A 13,903-nucleotide genomic window follows, 5' to 3' on the forward strand; every position below is an offset into this window, starting at 1 on the left:
GGGCCCTAATTCTCTTGAGTTTTAATATACAACCTAATTAGATGGACCACTTTCACAATATTACCAACAATTTTGAACATTGTGTGATCACTCCATTTGAGTAGACCTCAATTAAAGTAAGCTTTTCTATAATTACACCATTCACATTTTGGACCATTGTATAACTTGGCTATAAAAGTGACCGAGAAATTGCCTTCTTCTACTCTCTTGTCTAAATATTTTACTTTTCCTCCTAAATTCTCTACTAATAATGTGAGTGCTATTACCCATTAGAAGATGATATCAAATAGTAGCTTCCTTCCTCCCCCACTATCCAATGGATATTTAAAAGAAAGATAATGGATACTTAAGCAAATTCTATTACTTTTCCCAAAATTGAATACAAGCAAAGTGGGGAAAAAACAAAAAAAGACTGGTGAACATTTGCTTTTCAGTAAAAACAGAAGTATTGAAATAATCATTTCAGAATTTTAGCTAATACTTTGAAAAGTGAATTAATTTCATAAGATCTTTTCTAACACCAAAAATGTAGCTTTTTATAAAACCATTCGGTACTGAAGTGAATGTGAATTGTTTTCCTCAAGTATTTCTTTTTTATTTCAAGAAGACTGAATTAAAATCCAACATAAAATTAATAAAATATCATTTCAAGATTTCCTTTTATGTAACAAGAATGACTAGCAATCATTCTTAAGTGGCAGATATCTTGTTTAACCTATCTTCTAAATCCATACTATTTCCCATCCCCTTGAGGTGACTAATATGTCAATCACCTTAAAATAAGTGGGCCTCGTGAGCTAATTGAACAAATGACATTTCATTTGGCTTGATCAGCTTTTTGATTATTCACAGCTACGTTTTGTGATGCTAAGTTCAGCAAGAGTCTCACAAGAACGATGATGGAAGAAGACTGAAGATACTTCCTTGGCAACATGATGATTTGGAGCTCAGAACCAGACCCCCGAGGTTAAACCCAGTTCTGTCACTTCTCTTTAGTTAAATATACTGAGACTCCTGTCAAGTTATTTAGTTTGTCTTAGCTGCTTCCTCATCTGAAACATAAAGATAATAATAGTGCCTACTTTAAGGTCTTTGAGGGGATCAAATGAGTTAACTCATTTTTAAAAGATACAGAACCAAGCCTGATGCATAACCTCTGCTGTGTATGTGCTTGAGGAGCCTGAATTATAGGGGAAAGGATGATGTAACCAAAATTCTAGCTGATGCAGTCTCTACTCGATAGTCATAGAAGTTTCAACTCCCGGAGAGATTTTCCAACTGTGGGTGAGAAATGAAAGGAATGAAGAGAGGTGTCTAGGCCAGGGGGTCTAAATATGGGGCTGAATGCACTTGCTTATTCTCAGCATTGAAGGTGCCTGATTCAGTGACAGCAGCCTTCCTCTAAGAACCAATCCTACACCTACCTCTATCTCAAACCCACCTGAATCTTCTTACTGTTCTTTAAACCCTGAAGGTGATAATAATATGATTTCTCTCTTTTTTTAAGTGGTGGCTTATCATGTGTTTTCTTTGTTATATAGCAAGATACAATTAAATAATACTAGGTAAAAAAATAGGTATAAAATTCAGATCAAACTGCTCATGATTCTAGATTTGTCTTCAGTAGCTCTGTGACTTTGGGAATCTCCGGTGTCTGTGTTTCATGATTTTGCTTCAGAACATGATTAAGTGATTTACTTTTTGTAAAATGCCTGATGTGACATCTTGCACTGTTTGTCACACAAATAATCATTTAATGTTTTGCTTTTGAGTTGATGTTGTTTTATTGTACATACTTTAAAAAGTAATTTTGAAAATTACATAAGAACTGTATTTTGAAATGCCCAAATGTCCTTCCTTTTAAGATATGCATACATACTGTTATCTTGAGAAATTTAAACAGACCTTTTCCTCAACACAGATGTACTCAAATATTAATGTAACTTTTATCATTTGCTCTGAATTATTGAATTTTCTTCAAATCAGAAAACAAAGAATGTAATCTGCACACTGTGTCTGTCCAGGTGGACTAATGAAACAAGTTCATAGACACTCATATGTGTATGAGAGAACTTTATACAAAAGAGCAATTTTACATTAAGAAAACATCCCAGTCCAGTCCAGATCAAGTCCATACATCTGATATCACCCCATATGTTGATACTTGCCCATAAATTCCTCTTTAGACTCACACAGCCATGCAATGACACCAAATGCATGAAGATCACAGGCCAGTGGGTGGAAAGTCTTGTGGTGGAAGCATCTCAGCATTGACGTGGGTCTCCATGTGGCTCCTCTAGCTCCAGGGCTCCGGCTCTATCAGGGTAGCTCCATGTGGCTTGTCAACAGGAATGTCTCACAGGGAATGAGGGAGTATCTGGCCTCCAGTGAGCTATTTATCTCTTTCATGGGCCCAATGTGGTCATCAAACTGTGACCTGATTGACAGGCTAAACTCCGCCCCTTAGCAAGTTGACAAAAGATTATGTCACTGCCACACACACATTCTAAATAGAGTTACCAAAAGAGCTTTGAAAGGCCTTCAAAAGGGACTAGATATTTGTCTTCAGATCATCAATCCCTTCTGATTACATCAAAGAAAGCAAGTACATGGATTAGAGAACAACAGAAGTTTTTAAAAAGGAGAGTGGTGTTTCTTTAACTGATGTCTAATTTTAACAAAAAACATCCGAAGGAAAGACTTAAAGATACCAATGACGGTATAGCCAAGAGAGAAAGACAAAGCAAATATAGTCTGCATGATCAAAATTTGGTAACATTTGCAATGCTGTCTATTTTCCAGAGGCTAGAACAGACAGCAGGGAAGTTTATGAAGCTGGAGTCATCAAGAAAAGATCACACCCAATAAGAAATGATTGCTAGGAAAATTATTAGGAAAAGTGATTGGGAGACATGATTGTAGTGGGAAGTCCCCAGTGGGGATCAGTAGTCTCCAAATAACCTACCAAAATATCAACTGGAAAGAAGATGAAGCATTTAGAATTGCTGTACAGATCTTACAAAGTCAGGTTAGGAGAGTATCATCCATCAGTGTGAAGAGACAATTTCCCATGTGTCGCTCTCATTTCTGCATGAATTTGAAAGAGTGCTATTAAACCTTTTGTTTTAGATAGTCTTCTCAAGGATATTTGTAAAGCATTCAGCTTTGAGGGACAGAGATAATGTTTTCAGACATAATCTTCAGAGCAGAGAATATAATAAAATATAATATTTCTCCTGAAAAAGTTCAGAAATGTTTGTCTATAGCCTGTTTTAAAATGGTATTGCATATGCTCAGAATTCCCCAGCTGTGACATAAGTCCACTACGTGTGTAATATGCACATAGACCACTCTTCTCTAGCTCTTGGGATCTGGGAGTCAAAGAACAATTGAAAACAGTTACCTCATTTAGCACAAGTCCTTCTCCTTTGACCTGGTAATCCAATATTTTTTGCCATCATCCACAAAACCAATACGAAGTGTTTTGAAAGCTTTAAGTATGGTAACAACTCAGAACCTTCACAATTCCTAATAAGAATGTGACCCCAGTCCTTTTCTCTCCTGAGAAGCCCTGGTGCTATAGTTGCTATATGTTACGTTGCTAAAAGGGAAAAAAAATGTCATCCGTTCAAAACCACCAACCACTGTAAGAAAAAGGCAACGCTTTCCACTCCTGTAAAGAGTTACCGTCTTGAACACTCGCAGGGGCAGTTATACCCTGTCCTATAGGGTCACTATGACCTGATGGCAGTGAGTTTTGGTTTTTCTCTCTTGAGGACATAAAAGATGGAGTTAGAAACAGAACATATTAGTGAGGGTTAGATTTTATATCAACTTGATGTACCTGGGTGGAGGTAGAGGTGGAGTTCAGCCTGTCATTCAGGTGGCTGTCGGTGATGTCTTCTTGGGGGCCTGACCTTTTTATTAGAGAGATGCTACAGAGAACTGAGCCCTCTGTTGTGCTTCACCTTTCTGCTTGTTTAAATTCTGTGTCTGGTTCCAGAGGGTGTGCCATGTGGTCTGCCAACCCAAGGGACTGTGGATGTTCTGCCATCTTCCTGAAGAACATGGATCCACGCGAATCTGCACCCACCAGCCTGGATTGCCGTGTTTCCTGCTTCACCTTCCTGCTCTATTGGCCACCAGCTGCATGTGTCTGGACGTCTTTATAGCTAGCATTTGACCCATGAACTTGAGTTGGCCAGGACTGAGCTGCTTTCTTGACATAAATTTCTTTCTTGATACAAAATTCTTTATTATATGTAAATGATTGTCACTAGATTTGTTTCTCCATAAAACTCAGCCCAACACAGCATTCTACTAAGGAGTAACACGGGTAAAAGAGAGAAAAGAAAGCTATATTGGACTCCATGCCCATTAGGAGCTTTACTGTTTAGAAAGGTGGGATGAAGCTTTAACTTGGATGAGGGGTAAGTTTTGATAGTGTTATTATATTATCTTTTTAATACTGCATAATAAATTTCTTCTAATATTTGAAAATAGCTGAGAGAGCTATAATATCTCAAAGGCAAGAAACCGGGTTTTAACATTTCATGATCAAAATGTGTGGCATTAGGCATTAGTGAAAAGAAGGCTACAGGAATTGATGGACTTCCAGCGGAATGTTTCAACAAATAGCTTTAGCACTGGAAGTACTCATTTGGTTCTGCCAAGAAATTTGGAATACAGCTACTTAGCCAAAAGACTCAAAGAAATCCATATTCATACTCATTCTAAAGAAAGATGTCATAAAAGAATGCAGAAACTGCTGAACAATATTACTCAGATCAAAAAAAATATTTTTCAGAAGAAAATGAAAAACTAAATGGTTCTAATAAGTATATCAACAGGGAATTACCAGAAATCTGATCTAGAATCAGAAGACATGAGATGAGTGAATAATTGCTGGTATCGGATGGATTCTGGCTGAAACAGAGAATACGAGAAAGATGCAGTGTTTCACTGACTACTTAAAGATATTTCTGTGTTGATAAAACAAATTATGGATTACATTGCACACAATAAGCATTCCGGAACACTTAAATGCATTCATCAAAAACAACCAAAAAAACTACCCCAAACTCACTGTCATTGAGTGGATTCCAACCTGTAATGACCTTATATTGATCCCAAGGGACACAGCAGAACTTCCCGGTGGGTTTTAAAGACTGTAAATCTAAGTAGAAAGACTCATCTTCTTCCTGAACTATGATGGGGTTTTGAACTGCTGAGCTGTGGTTAGCAGTTTAATGCATAGCCCACTGTCATCAGTGATTCTCAGTCGGTTCATGGGGAACCTATATAGAGACCATGATATAGTACTCCAAACAGAAAAAAGTATGTAATTCAAAGTTTAAGAGTAGAATGTTATGTACCCAAGTTGAGATATTTCACTATTCAGTTCATATGCTGAGAAAATTGTCCGAGAAACTGGAAAATATGAAGAAAAATATGGTGTCAGGATTGGAGGAAGACTCAGTAATAACTTGGAAAATGCAGATGACACAATCTTGATATCTGAAATCAAAGAAGACTTGAAGCATGCACTGATGAAGATCAAAGACTAGAGCCTTTGGTATGGATTATACCTCACCATAAAGGAAATCAAAATCCCTTGCAACTGAACCAATGAGCAACATAATGATAACTTATGCATATACTATATATTATCTGTATATACCCTATATCTATGGTATGTTGGGTATAGATACATAGAAAAATATAGTGTAATATATACAGGATCTTTGTTATAGTATTATATATACAGAATCTTTATTAAAGCAAACCAGGTATAGTGATACATGCAATCATAGTGAGAAAACATTGCCAGTGGTACTGATGGCCCAAACGGCTTTCCGTTTTCCAGAGACACTTTTCAGTGTCATCGAGGGGACAAAGCCCAGAATGTCAAAAGGGGTGGGATGAGGGAGCAAGATATAATACTACCATGTAGCATGAGGTCAGTTATGCAATAACTGTATATGCACACATTTGGGATGAAAATGAACCTGACAGTTCAGTAGCATAATTGGAGGCTGATCCTCTCAACTTTCTGAAATTTCAAGGAAATTGTTACTTATAAATCAGAAAAAAATGTGAATAAAAATTGCACTTGGATACTGATCACCTTCCTACCAATTTGAAGTTACTGAAGAAGTCTTAGGTATGTACTATACCGAGATGGTGGTGACTGACTTGCATCACCTCGGTGGAAGATAAGCAGTAGTCCAGGATCAAGATATTTTGGGTCTCATTGATGTTTGATCAATGGTGTTGGGTCTCATTAAGTCCTGCCCCCCCTTCTCCAAAAAAAGCTTAAAGTAGCTAAACCTTCATGCTACAGGAAGTATCAGCACCCATCTCAATGCTCTTTGTCATCTTAGCTGCCTTCTGCTTCTACTTTTCAAAGGCTCGGTTTGAATAAAGTTTATTCAAATAAAGGGAGATGGTTAGCGAGTCAGCCTTCAGAGGATATTTAGTAGAGAGGGTTCTAGAAGCAATCTCCTCTATGTCATTATGAAATTTCTCTGGTGCGTTTGCCTTGTCCATCATAAATTTTGTCCGTGCTAAGTTGTTCAGTCCCATTCTACAGCTAGACCCGCTTACCAAACCCTGGCAAAGCTGCAGGCTGAACAAGCTCTTTAGGAAGAGCCGTCTGTTATCCACACACTGGGCGAGGAGGGTGGCTCTCGCCTCAGAAGGAGCAAAAAGGTATTTGAAAAGCTAATGGCTACAAGTCATTCTCAGGTTGGTTCTATTTATCCCCCAGCAATAGAAAGGAATCCCTTCTATACTAGATCATCTCTTGAATTTTTAAATAATGCTTAAACATCTTCCAAGGCTTTATGCGGCTACATTGACGGAAAGGATGGAGACTGGTAAGAAGGGCAAAGGGAGAGAACTCTGGAAAAACATATTTCTTCTGAAATTTACAGTTTCTCAACTGCCTGGGTGCAACTACTAAAGATTTCTTGTTCCAAAGTTTGTAAATTTCAAAAGTAAACAAAGAGAATATAAAGACCCCTCGAGACAAGAGAAAATCCTAGGAGTTCAGCATCACAGGTTCCATATATTCTAGGGGAAGGAGGAGCTGGCTTTACCCTTCACGTATGACAAATTAGGAAGATGCCTCACCTTTCATTCAGGTCACAATCCTTAGCCCATTGGACTTGAATCCAATTTCAAATGACTACACTTTTCTTGTACTGTCCTATATCCATTTGCTCAAGATAGAATAATCCGACAAGCAACTTCAATGGTCCAAGAGACAAAAATCTCCACTGCAGGCCACAGGAAGGTTGTGCTGGTCCATGAGAAGAGAAGCCATAGGGCCTATTGACTCCTGAAGCAGTGGTGCTCGGTGACAGCCTGATTGCCTGGGTGTTTTAGACTTGAAACTGTTGTGCTGGGCTAGACACTACTTGAGAAGATCACGTTCTCTGCCTCAATAAGTGCCTTGGTTTTGGTGTTCAGTCAAATTTGAGAGATTGCAATGGCTCCACATCACCTCCATTATTGATGTGATGTTACAAGACCATGCATGCTGTGCCCCCCAGAGTTAGAGATGAAGGCCAACCCAAGACCCCATGGGGTTTGTTCCAAGTACTGCCATCAAGAATATTATCACCACGTGATGTGAGTGCTAGCAATAAAATGGAGAAAATATTGAAATTGTTAAGGATTTACTTTGATCCACAAATATGTATGGTGTCATATCTGTATTACCTCCCAATAAAATGGTTTTAAAAAAGAGAAAAAGAACGACATATTTTCATTGGACAAGTCTAGTGTAAAAAATCACTTTCAAGTGTTATAAATCAAAGATGATCCTGTGAAGACTAGGGCACTTGAATCAAGCCAGGACATCTGAGTACTTCACTAATAAACAGTTCACTTGAGACATTTGCTCCTGGACATTTCCTTTCCGAATCTAGCCATTAGGCTTTGATAAACAGAAAGACCATACTAGTCAACAACTCTACTTTGTGTTGGAGGAGATATAAGATAACAATGCAGATGAACACGTGAATGAAAGATATGATCACAACTATCTTTGTTAAAGGACCTCTGGTGGCAATAATCTATTACATATTGGGTAAGGTTAGCAGTTCAGCTCCATCAGTGGCTCGGTGGAAGAAACATGATGCTTTCAGTTCAGATAAAGATTTACATCCTTGGAAATCCGAAGGACTGTTCTACTAAGTTTTATGAGTCAGAATTGGTTGATGGCAGTAGATTTAGCTTATCATTGACCAATAAGATTTGTCAAAAGAAACACATTTGTAAGAGGTACATACATACACTTTGGATTTCTTGCTTAGAGCATACATATAAAATAGCAGTAAGAGTTATTATTCCAACATTTATTGAGAAGGACTCAAGTAATATGACCAAGTACTTAGGAGTTTCAAGAACAAAAATACGGTAACAACCATACAATTTTCAAATTTCTGGTATACAAATTACGATGGTTAGGAATTATTTCAACTTCACACCCCTGGCTAAGGAGAGGAGCGGACCTCAACCTATCAATTTGATTGCAGCCTGATGACACCTCATTGGTTGTGCAGCCTTTAGTATAAGACAAGGACCTAAAGGGGGCAGGAACCAAGGGGTGGAAACGGGAGTGGCACCCCTCACTATTACTCTTAATGACCCGCTCACCACATTGTTGTTTTCTGTCCCTGCAATCCTGTGCTCTTAGTTCCAAAGACGGGAATATTTCTACCTGGAGACACAGCACTTATTCCATTGAAATGTAAGTCTGGACTATAAACTGGCCATTTTGGACTCCTTGGGCCTCTAACTCAATAGGCAAGGAAAATATTGCTGAATTGAGTGGTGTGATTCTTCCTGATTATCAAGGGGAAATTGGATTGGTATTTCATAATGTTGGGAAAGAAAACTACATAGGTCTGGAATTCAGAAAATTCCTCAGGTTCTCTCTTAATATTTCCATGGCCTGTGATTAAAATCAATGTACAGCTGAAAGTACAATGCTGTTAAGTACAGCATCCTAATTCGAACATGACTACTAATAGCTCAGACTCTTAGGGAAGCAAGATAGAGGCCACCCACCAGACAAAGAACCATGACCAACTGAGCTAGTCACTGCATAAAGGAAATATAGAATGAGTAAGTAGTTCTAGATACCAGCTACAGCCATGTGACCAGCTGCAGAAACAAGGACTGTAATTGTTATAAGTAATTCCTATTTGCGTGTATGCACCAAATAGTTTTGTTTTGTTCACTTGTAAACTGTAAGATGAAAATAGTTTAATGTGTATTAATTGTATGTTTTTCATTGTGTGTGTTAGTTGCATTATGATAGGTGTAAGTATGATTTTATTTTTTTCATTTTTAGATGATTGTGTTGGTTAAAGAGTTATGTACAGATGTCAAGTCGACAAAAGGTGATTTGTGAAGGTTAAGGACTATGTTCACTAGATATCCCTAGCTAAGCGTAGGGGTGGAGCCCAAACTTGATGAGCCCTCCTCAGGTGTGGCCTTTTGTATAAGAGAAACAAAGCAGAACCATCCTTTTTGGCTCTTCACCACTGCTGGAGCTGAGTCCTGTGTCTGGCTCCTTGATCTCCTGGTGCATTGCCTGCCCATCTCAGGAGGTGTCAGCAGATTACCCACGGTGGTTTCATTCAGCTGATGTCAGATTCATGTTGCTTCTGCCCATCTGCCCACCTGTGAACCCCCTACCCCCACTCCAATCTCCACTTCATTATCCTGGTTCTGGTTTGACAATTTCCATGAGAAGCCTGACTTGCACCGAACTGGACTTATCTATTTCTACAAATGTGTAAACCATTTCTTAATATAATTCTTTATACACAATTCACATAAGGATCGCTGAGTTTGCTTTCCTAGAGAACTCAACCTAACCCAAGATATATAAACATATTATAGGCTCAGAAAATTATTTTTGAAGCGATCAAAGCTTCATTAATTTTTTTCAAAAAATATTTGAATGTTTTCATTAGAAAATTTTCACCTCAATTTCATGAGAAATACAATACTGAAAAAAATGATGTCGTGTTAGATGATCTCAGTGTCAATACAAGGTCGGAACCTAATGAGTAAACTTATATTGATACCATAACATCAAATAAATGAAAGTTGTGAGTAAGTCTCCAGGTTGGTGAAATGGACTGAGTTGTATTCGCTCTCAAGAAATGATATACCTAATGCAGAAGACAATATTTCCCAAGTTTGGAGATAATTTAAGCCCTATTTCCCGCTCCCACCTACCCCCTCACATCTATTAAACCTATTTTGAGCACCAGAAATATTTTCTAAATAATAGAAAGTGAACATTTACTATAGTAAAGATTATCCAGGATGTTTTTCTTTTTTCCATAGAAACACAAGGCAATTTTTATGTCTTGTTAATGTATTATGTGGCTTTATAAGTCCATTCATTCGGGCCTGTCTCAAAATACCAATTATAGCTGCACAGGGCAAGTTTGGAAGGCTAGAATGAACAGATTGTCTGGTCTGTGGAAGATTGATTTTACATGTATGAGACAAAAACTATTTGAGTCAGAAGAGAGAATGAAGCAATATCCTATAAAATAGTGATTTCTAAAACACAACACATAATAAAAATGGACTAACTTCTCAGACAATTTTTAGAACATTACAAAATATAATCCAATGTGGAAAATAGTAGTAACAAGTTAGACTCAATTTTGACATTCCTAATGTAGAAAAAATTAATCTTCTTTATTTATCCAGTATTTTTTCTTTTAGAAATAATATCCTTAATTAGGGAAATTTGATGTGCTGTGGAGTCTTGACTCAATATGATTTTATATTAAAGGATTTTTAAAATAAAAAATATATATAAGCATGATATTGGACAAACATTGAGTACTTTATTATGTGCCAAGTATTATTCTAATTATTTTGCATATTTTAAGTCGCTCAATGCATTCAATTGCCCAATAGCAATGAAGACTAGGGAACAGTGGCACAAACATAGATAGCTTCACTAGGGTCATGCAGCCAGTTTAAGTACAGCTACCAACCAGAATTTAAAACCAGGAAGTTTGATGTTGAAACCTATGAATTGAACGATTATGTTATCGACCATTTGGGGTATCATCATTGGAACCAGCATCAGTTGCTGGGAGAATATTAGCAATTATTGCTTTCTGTCTGTCTAGGAGGTTTAAGTTTGTTTATCAAAGATGCAAAAATAATGTTCATTGTAATTAAGCCTTTGTGGTCACAGAGATAATCATGAAATGTGAAATTTAAATTTGTAAAATATTTCAAACATATAAACTGTGTTCTTTATTGAGGCTCCTGCCATATAGATGCCATATGATTTTTATTATAAACTTATCCATATGAAACACCTCTTCATTATACTAGTCTTAAGATAGAAATTACTTTCTAACAATTCATTTAAACATCAGGCTCCACTGCTGTAATAGTATCAGAAAAAATCCCGTATTTTATTAATTGCAGATCTATACTTATTTCAAGTCATTAGTAGACTCTAAGCTTTGGGGAAAGGGATTCCTCACTTGTTTCAGAGGTTTTCCAGACTAGGAACATGCTCCTTCCACTGTCTTCCTTCTTTGACATGGGCCAGAGGTCTGTACATGTTCTGTCAACAAGTCAAAAACTTCTATTGTTCCTAGACTTTCAGTCCTGTCCCTTTCATTGGGAAACTTGGGACTCCGTGCATGCTTTCAGCACCCAAATAATCAGAGCTCTCGGTTTGGAAGAGAGAATTGTCTATGAGCATATATGACACATCAGAGTCTATAAAATGAAGTTGCTTTTGTCCTTGAAGTTGGTTCTAAATCTCAAATTGTGGAATTAAAATGTAAAATAATCTGTTGATAATGAATTTCGTCCATGAAATTTCTTATATGACATGTTTCATCTGCCCCCTGCCACACAAATCAAACATTTTTGACTCCTGGACATTTTTTTTTAAAGTCCTAACAATGAAGTCATAGAAAGATAAAGTTCTCTGATAGTTACTTTGTATATTGAAGTAAACCAAATCTTCAATAATGGTAATAATTGAAAAGACAGAATACTTCTAAGAAACATTCTTTTTTATGTCAGCTCTCCCATCTAAATGTTCAAGTCCTTGCTGCTTGTAAGATGCAGAATTATCTGCTGATCCTGGAAGTCATCAGAGGCCTGCCATATGATCTTCTGACCCTGGATTTATTGGACTCTACAGTCACAAGGCTGACCTGCTGAACTTGGATGCAACTGCCTTGTAGACAACAGACTGCCGTCTTCCTGTTGACCCTGGGTTCGTCAGGTCTCACAGATACGTGAATCAGGAGAAGCCTGGAGCTTAGATCTTACTCACAGACTTTGATTTTCCCACTTCTACAGCCATTTTCTTGATATTCATTTATTGCTATCTGTACACATATAAGGGTCATTTGTTCTGTGTCTCTGTAGAACCCAGCTGAAGACAACTGGTGAGAAAGGGGCACAACTGGAGAATGAACTCTGAGCTTTGGGGCAGTTAGATGAACTTTAGTGATCTACAAGAATTATTTCCACTGAGTCGAAAAATTGCTAGTAGGCTACATAGTGAAACATGCATCAGAAGTAATCATTTAAAATGGCATCAACCAAAATCTCTAGAAATTTGATGGTAAGGGGAAAAAATTAAAAAATCAAAACTACAAGAGAAATACAAAGTGGGGTGTGTGTGATGGGGGGACAGTGAAGGGGTGTTATATGATTTGAAATATGGGAGAACATCCAAATATTAAGAGATTAAGGGGGAAAAGATTGGGGAAATATGCAATGAAAAATGATTAATTTATCCTAATCACAGAAGAATTGAGCATTTGGATGAAGAACATAGATGAGTCTCTTATTTTTTTCTTGTACCCTTTCATTTCTCCCCAATAATCACCCACCACCATCATCACTGAACAAAAGTACTTTTGGTAGAACTTGGGTTCTAATAGAGAGGTGCATGCTCCTGGGGTTTCTTTTTCCTCTTCTATTAAGAGAGAAGAATTTAAGGAGACCACCTTACATACTTCTATAAATGGGGGGGAAAGGACATTTAAAGAAATGTGTTTGTTACTCAGAATGCTGCTTGCCTTAGAGTACCTCCAGGCTTGAAACTATAACAAATTAATACATTTTCTGATCCCTTGGTAGAAGAGCTATTCAAATAATGCTTTTGACTTAGTTTTCTTAAAGGACCAACTCAGTTCATAAAGTGAAGGCTGAAAGTCTTAGAAACATGACTGATCCCTGACCTTTTCACAAGAATACTAGCCTCTAGGATTATAAACCCAGATCACACTGCATGAGAAAAACATAAAAGACAGAGACTTTCTTATTTATTTTATCCTATAACTAAAAATAATCACAAACTACTCAAATGAGTCTTTATCATTATATCAGCTTCCCTAGAAGCCATAGAGATATATTTGGATGCCTCTGAGGGAACAAATAATTTCCAAATTTCCAACTCTACCTTTATTAAATTCTAAAAGAAAACTTGCACAAAAGAAGCCAGGTCATAAAGAATTTTATTACACAAGTAGTGCAAGTTCCAACCCATTCATTTCAAAACACCTCAGTAATCTTCTATTATACGTTCTACTTTAGACTCCAATTACCTTTCATAGCTGTATGGGATAAGTGTCCATTTACTAGAAAGGTATGGTGCTATTACATCACCCTCTCAATGTCATCACTTCAGTGTGTTACAGGACTGCTGGCTAAAAACAGCTTTCTTTTAGAAAAAGAAGGGCATAGATTTTCTTTCATTTTTCCACATGTCTATTAAATAGACAGGGAAGGAAGAACTCAGCTATGTCTTAATCACTTAGTAAATTAAATCTTTAGAGTACCCACCATCTTGTTGCTAGGTCGAGGGAAATCATTT

Source organism: Echinops telfairi, unplaced genomic scaffold (assembly GCF_000313985.2).
Source record: "Echinops telfairi isolate 266 unplaced genomic scaffold, ASM31398v2 ScPeMD7_7475;HRSCAF=8513, whole genome shotgun sequence".
NCBI lineage: Eukaryota > Metazoa > Chordata > Mammalia > Afrosoricida > Tenrecidae > Echinops > Echinops telfairi.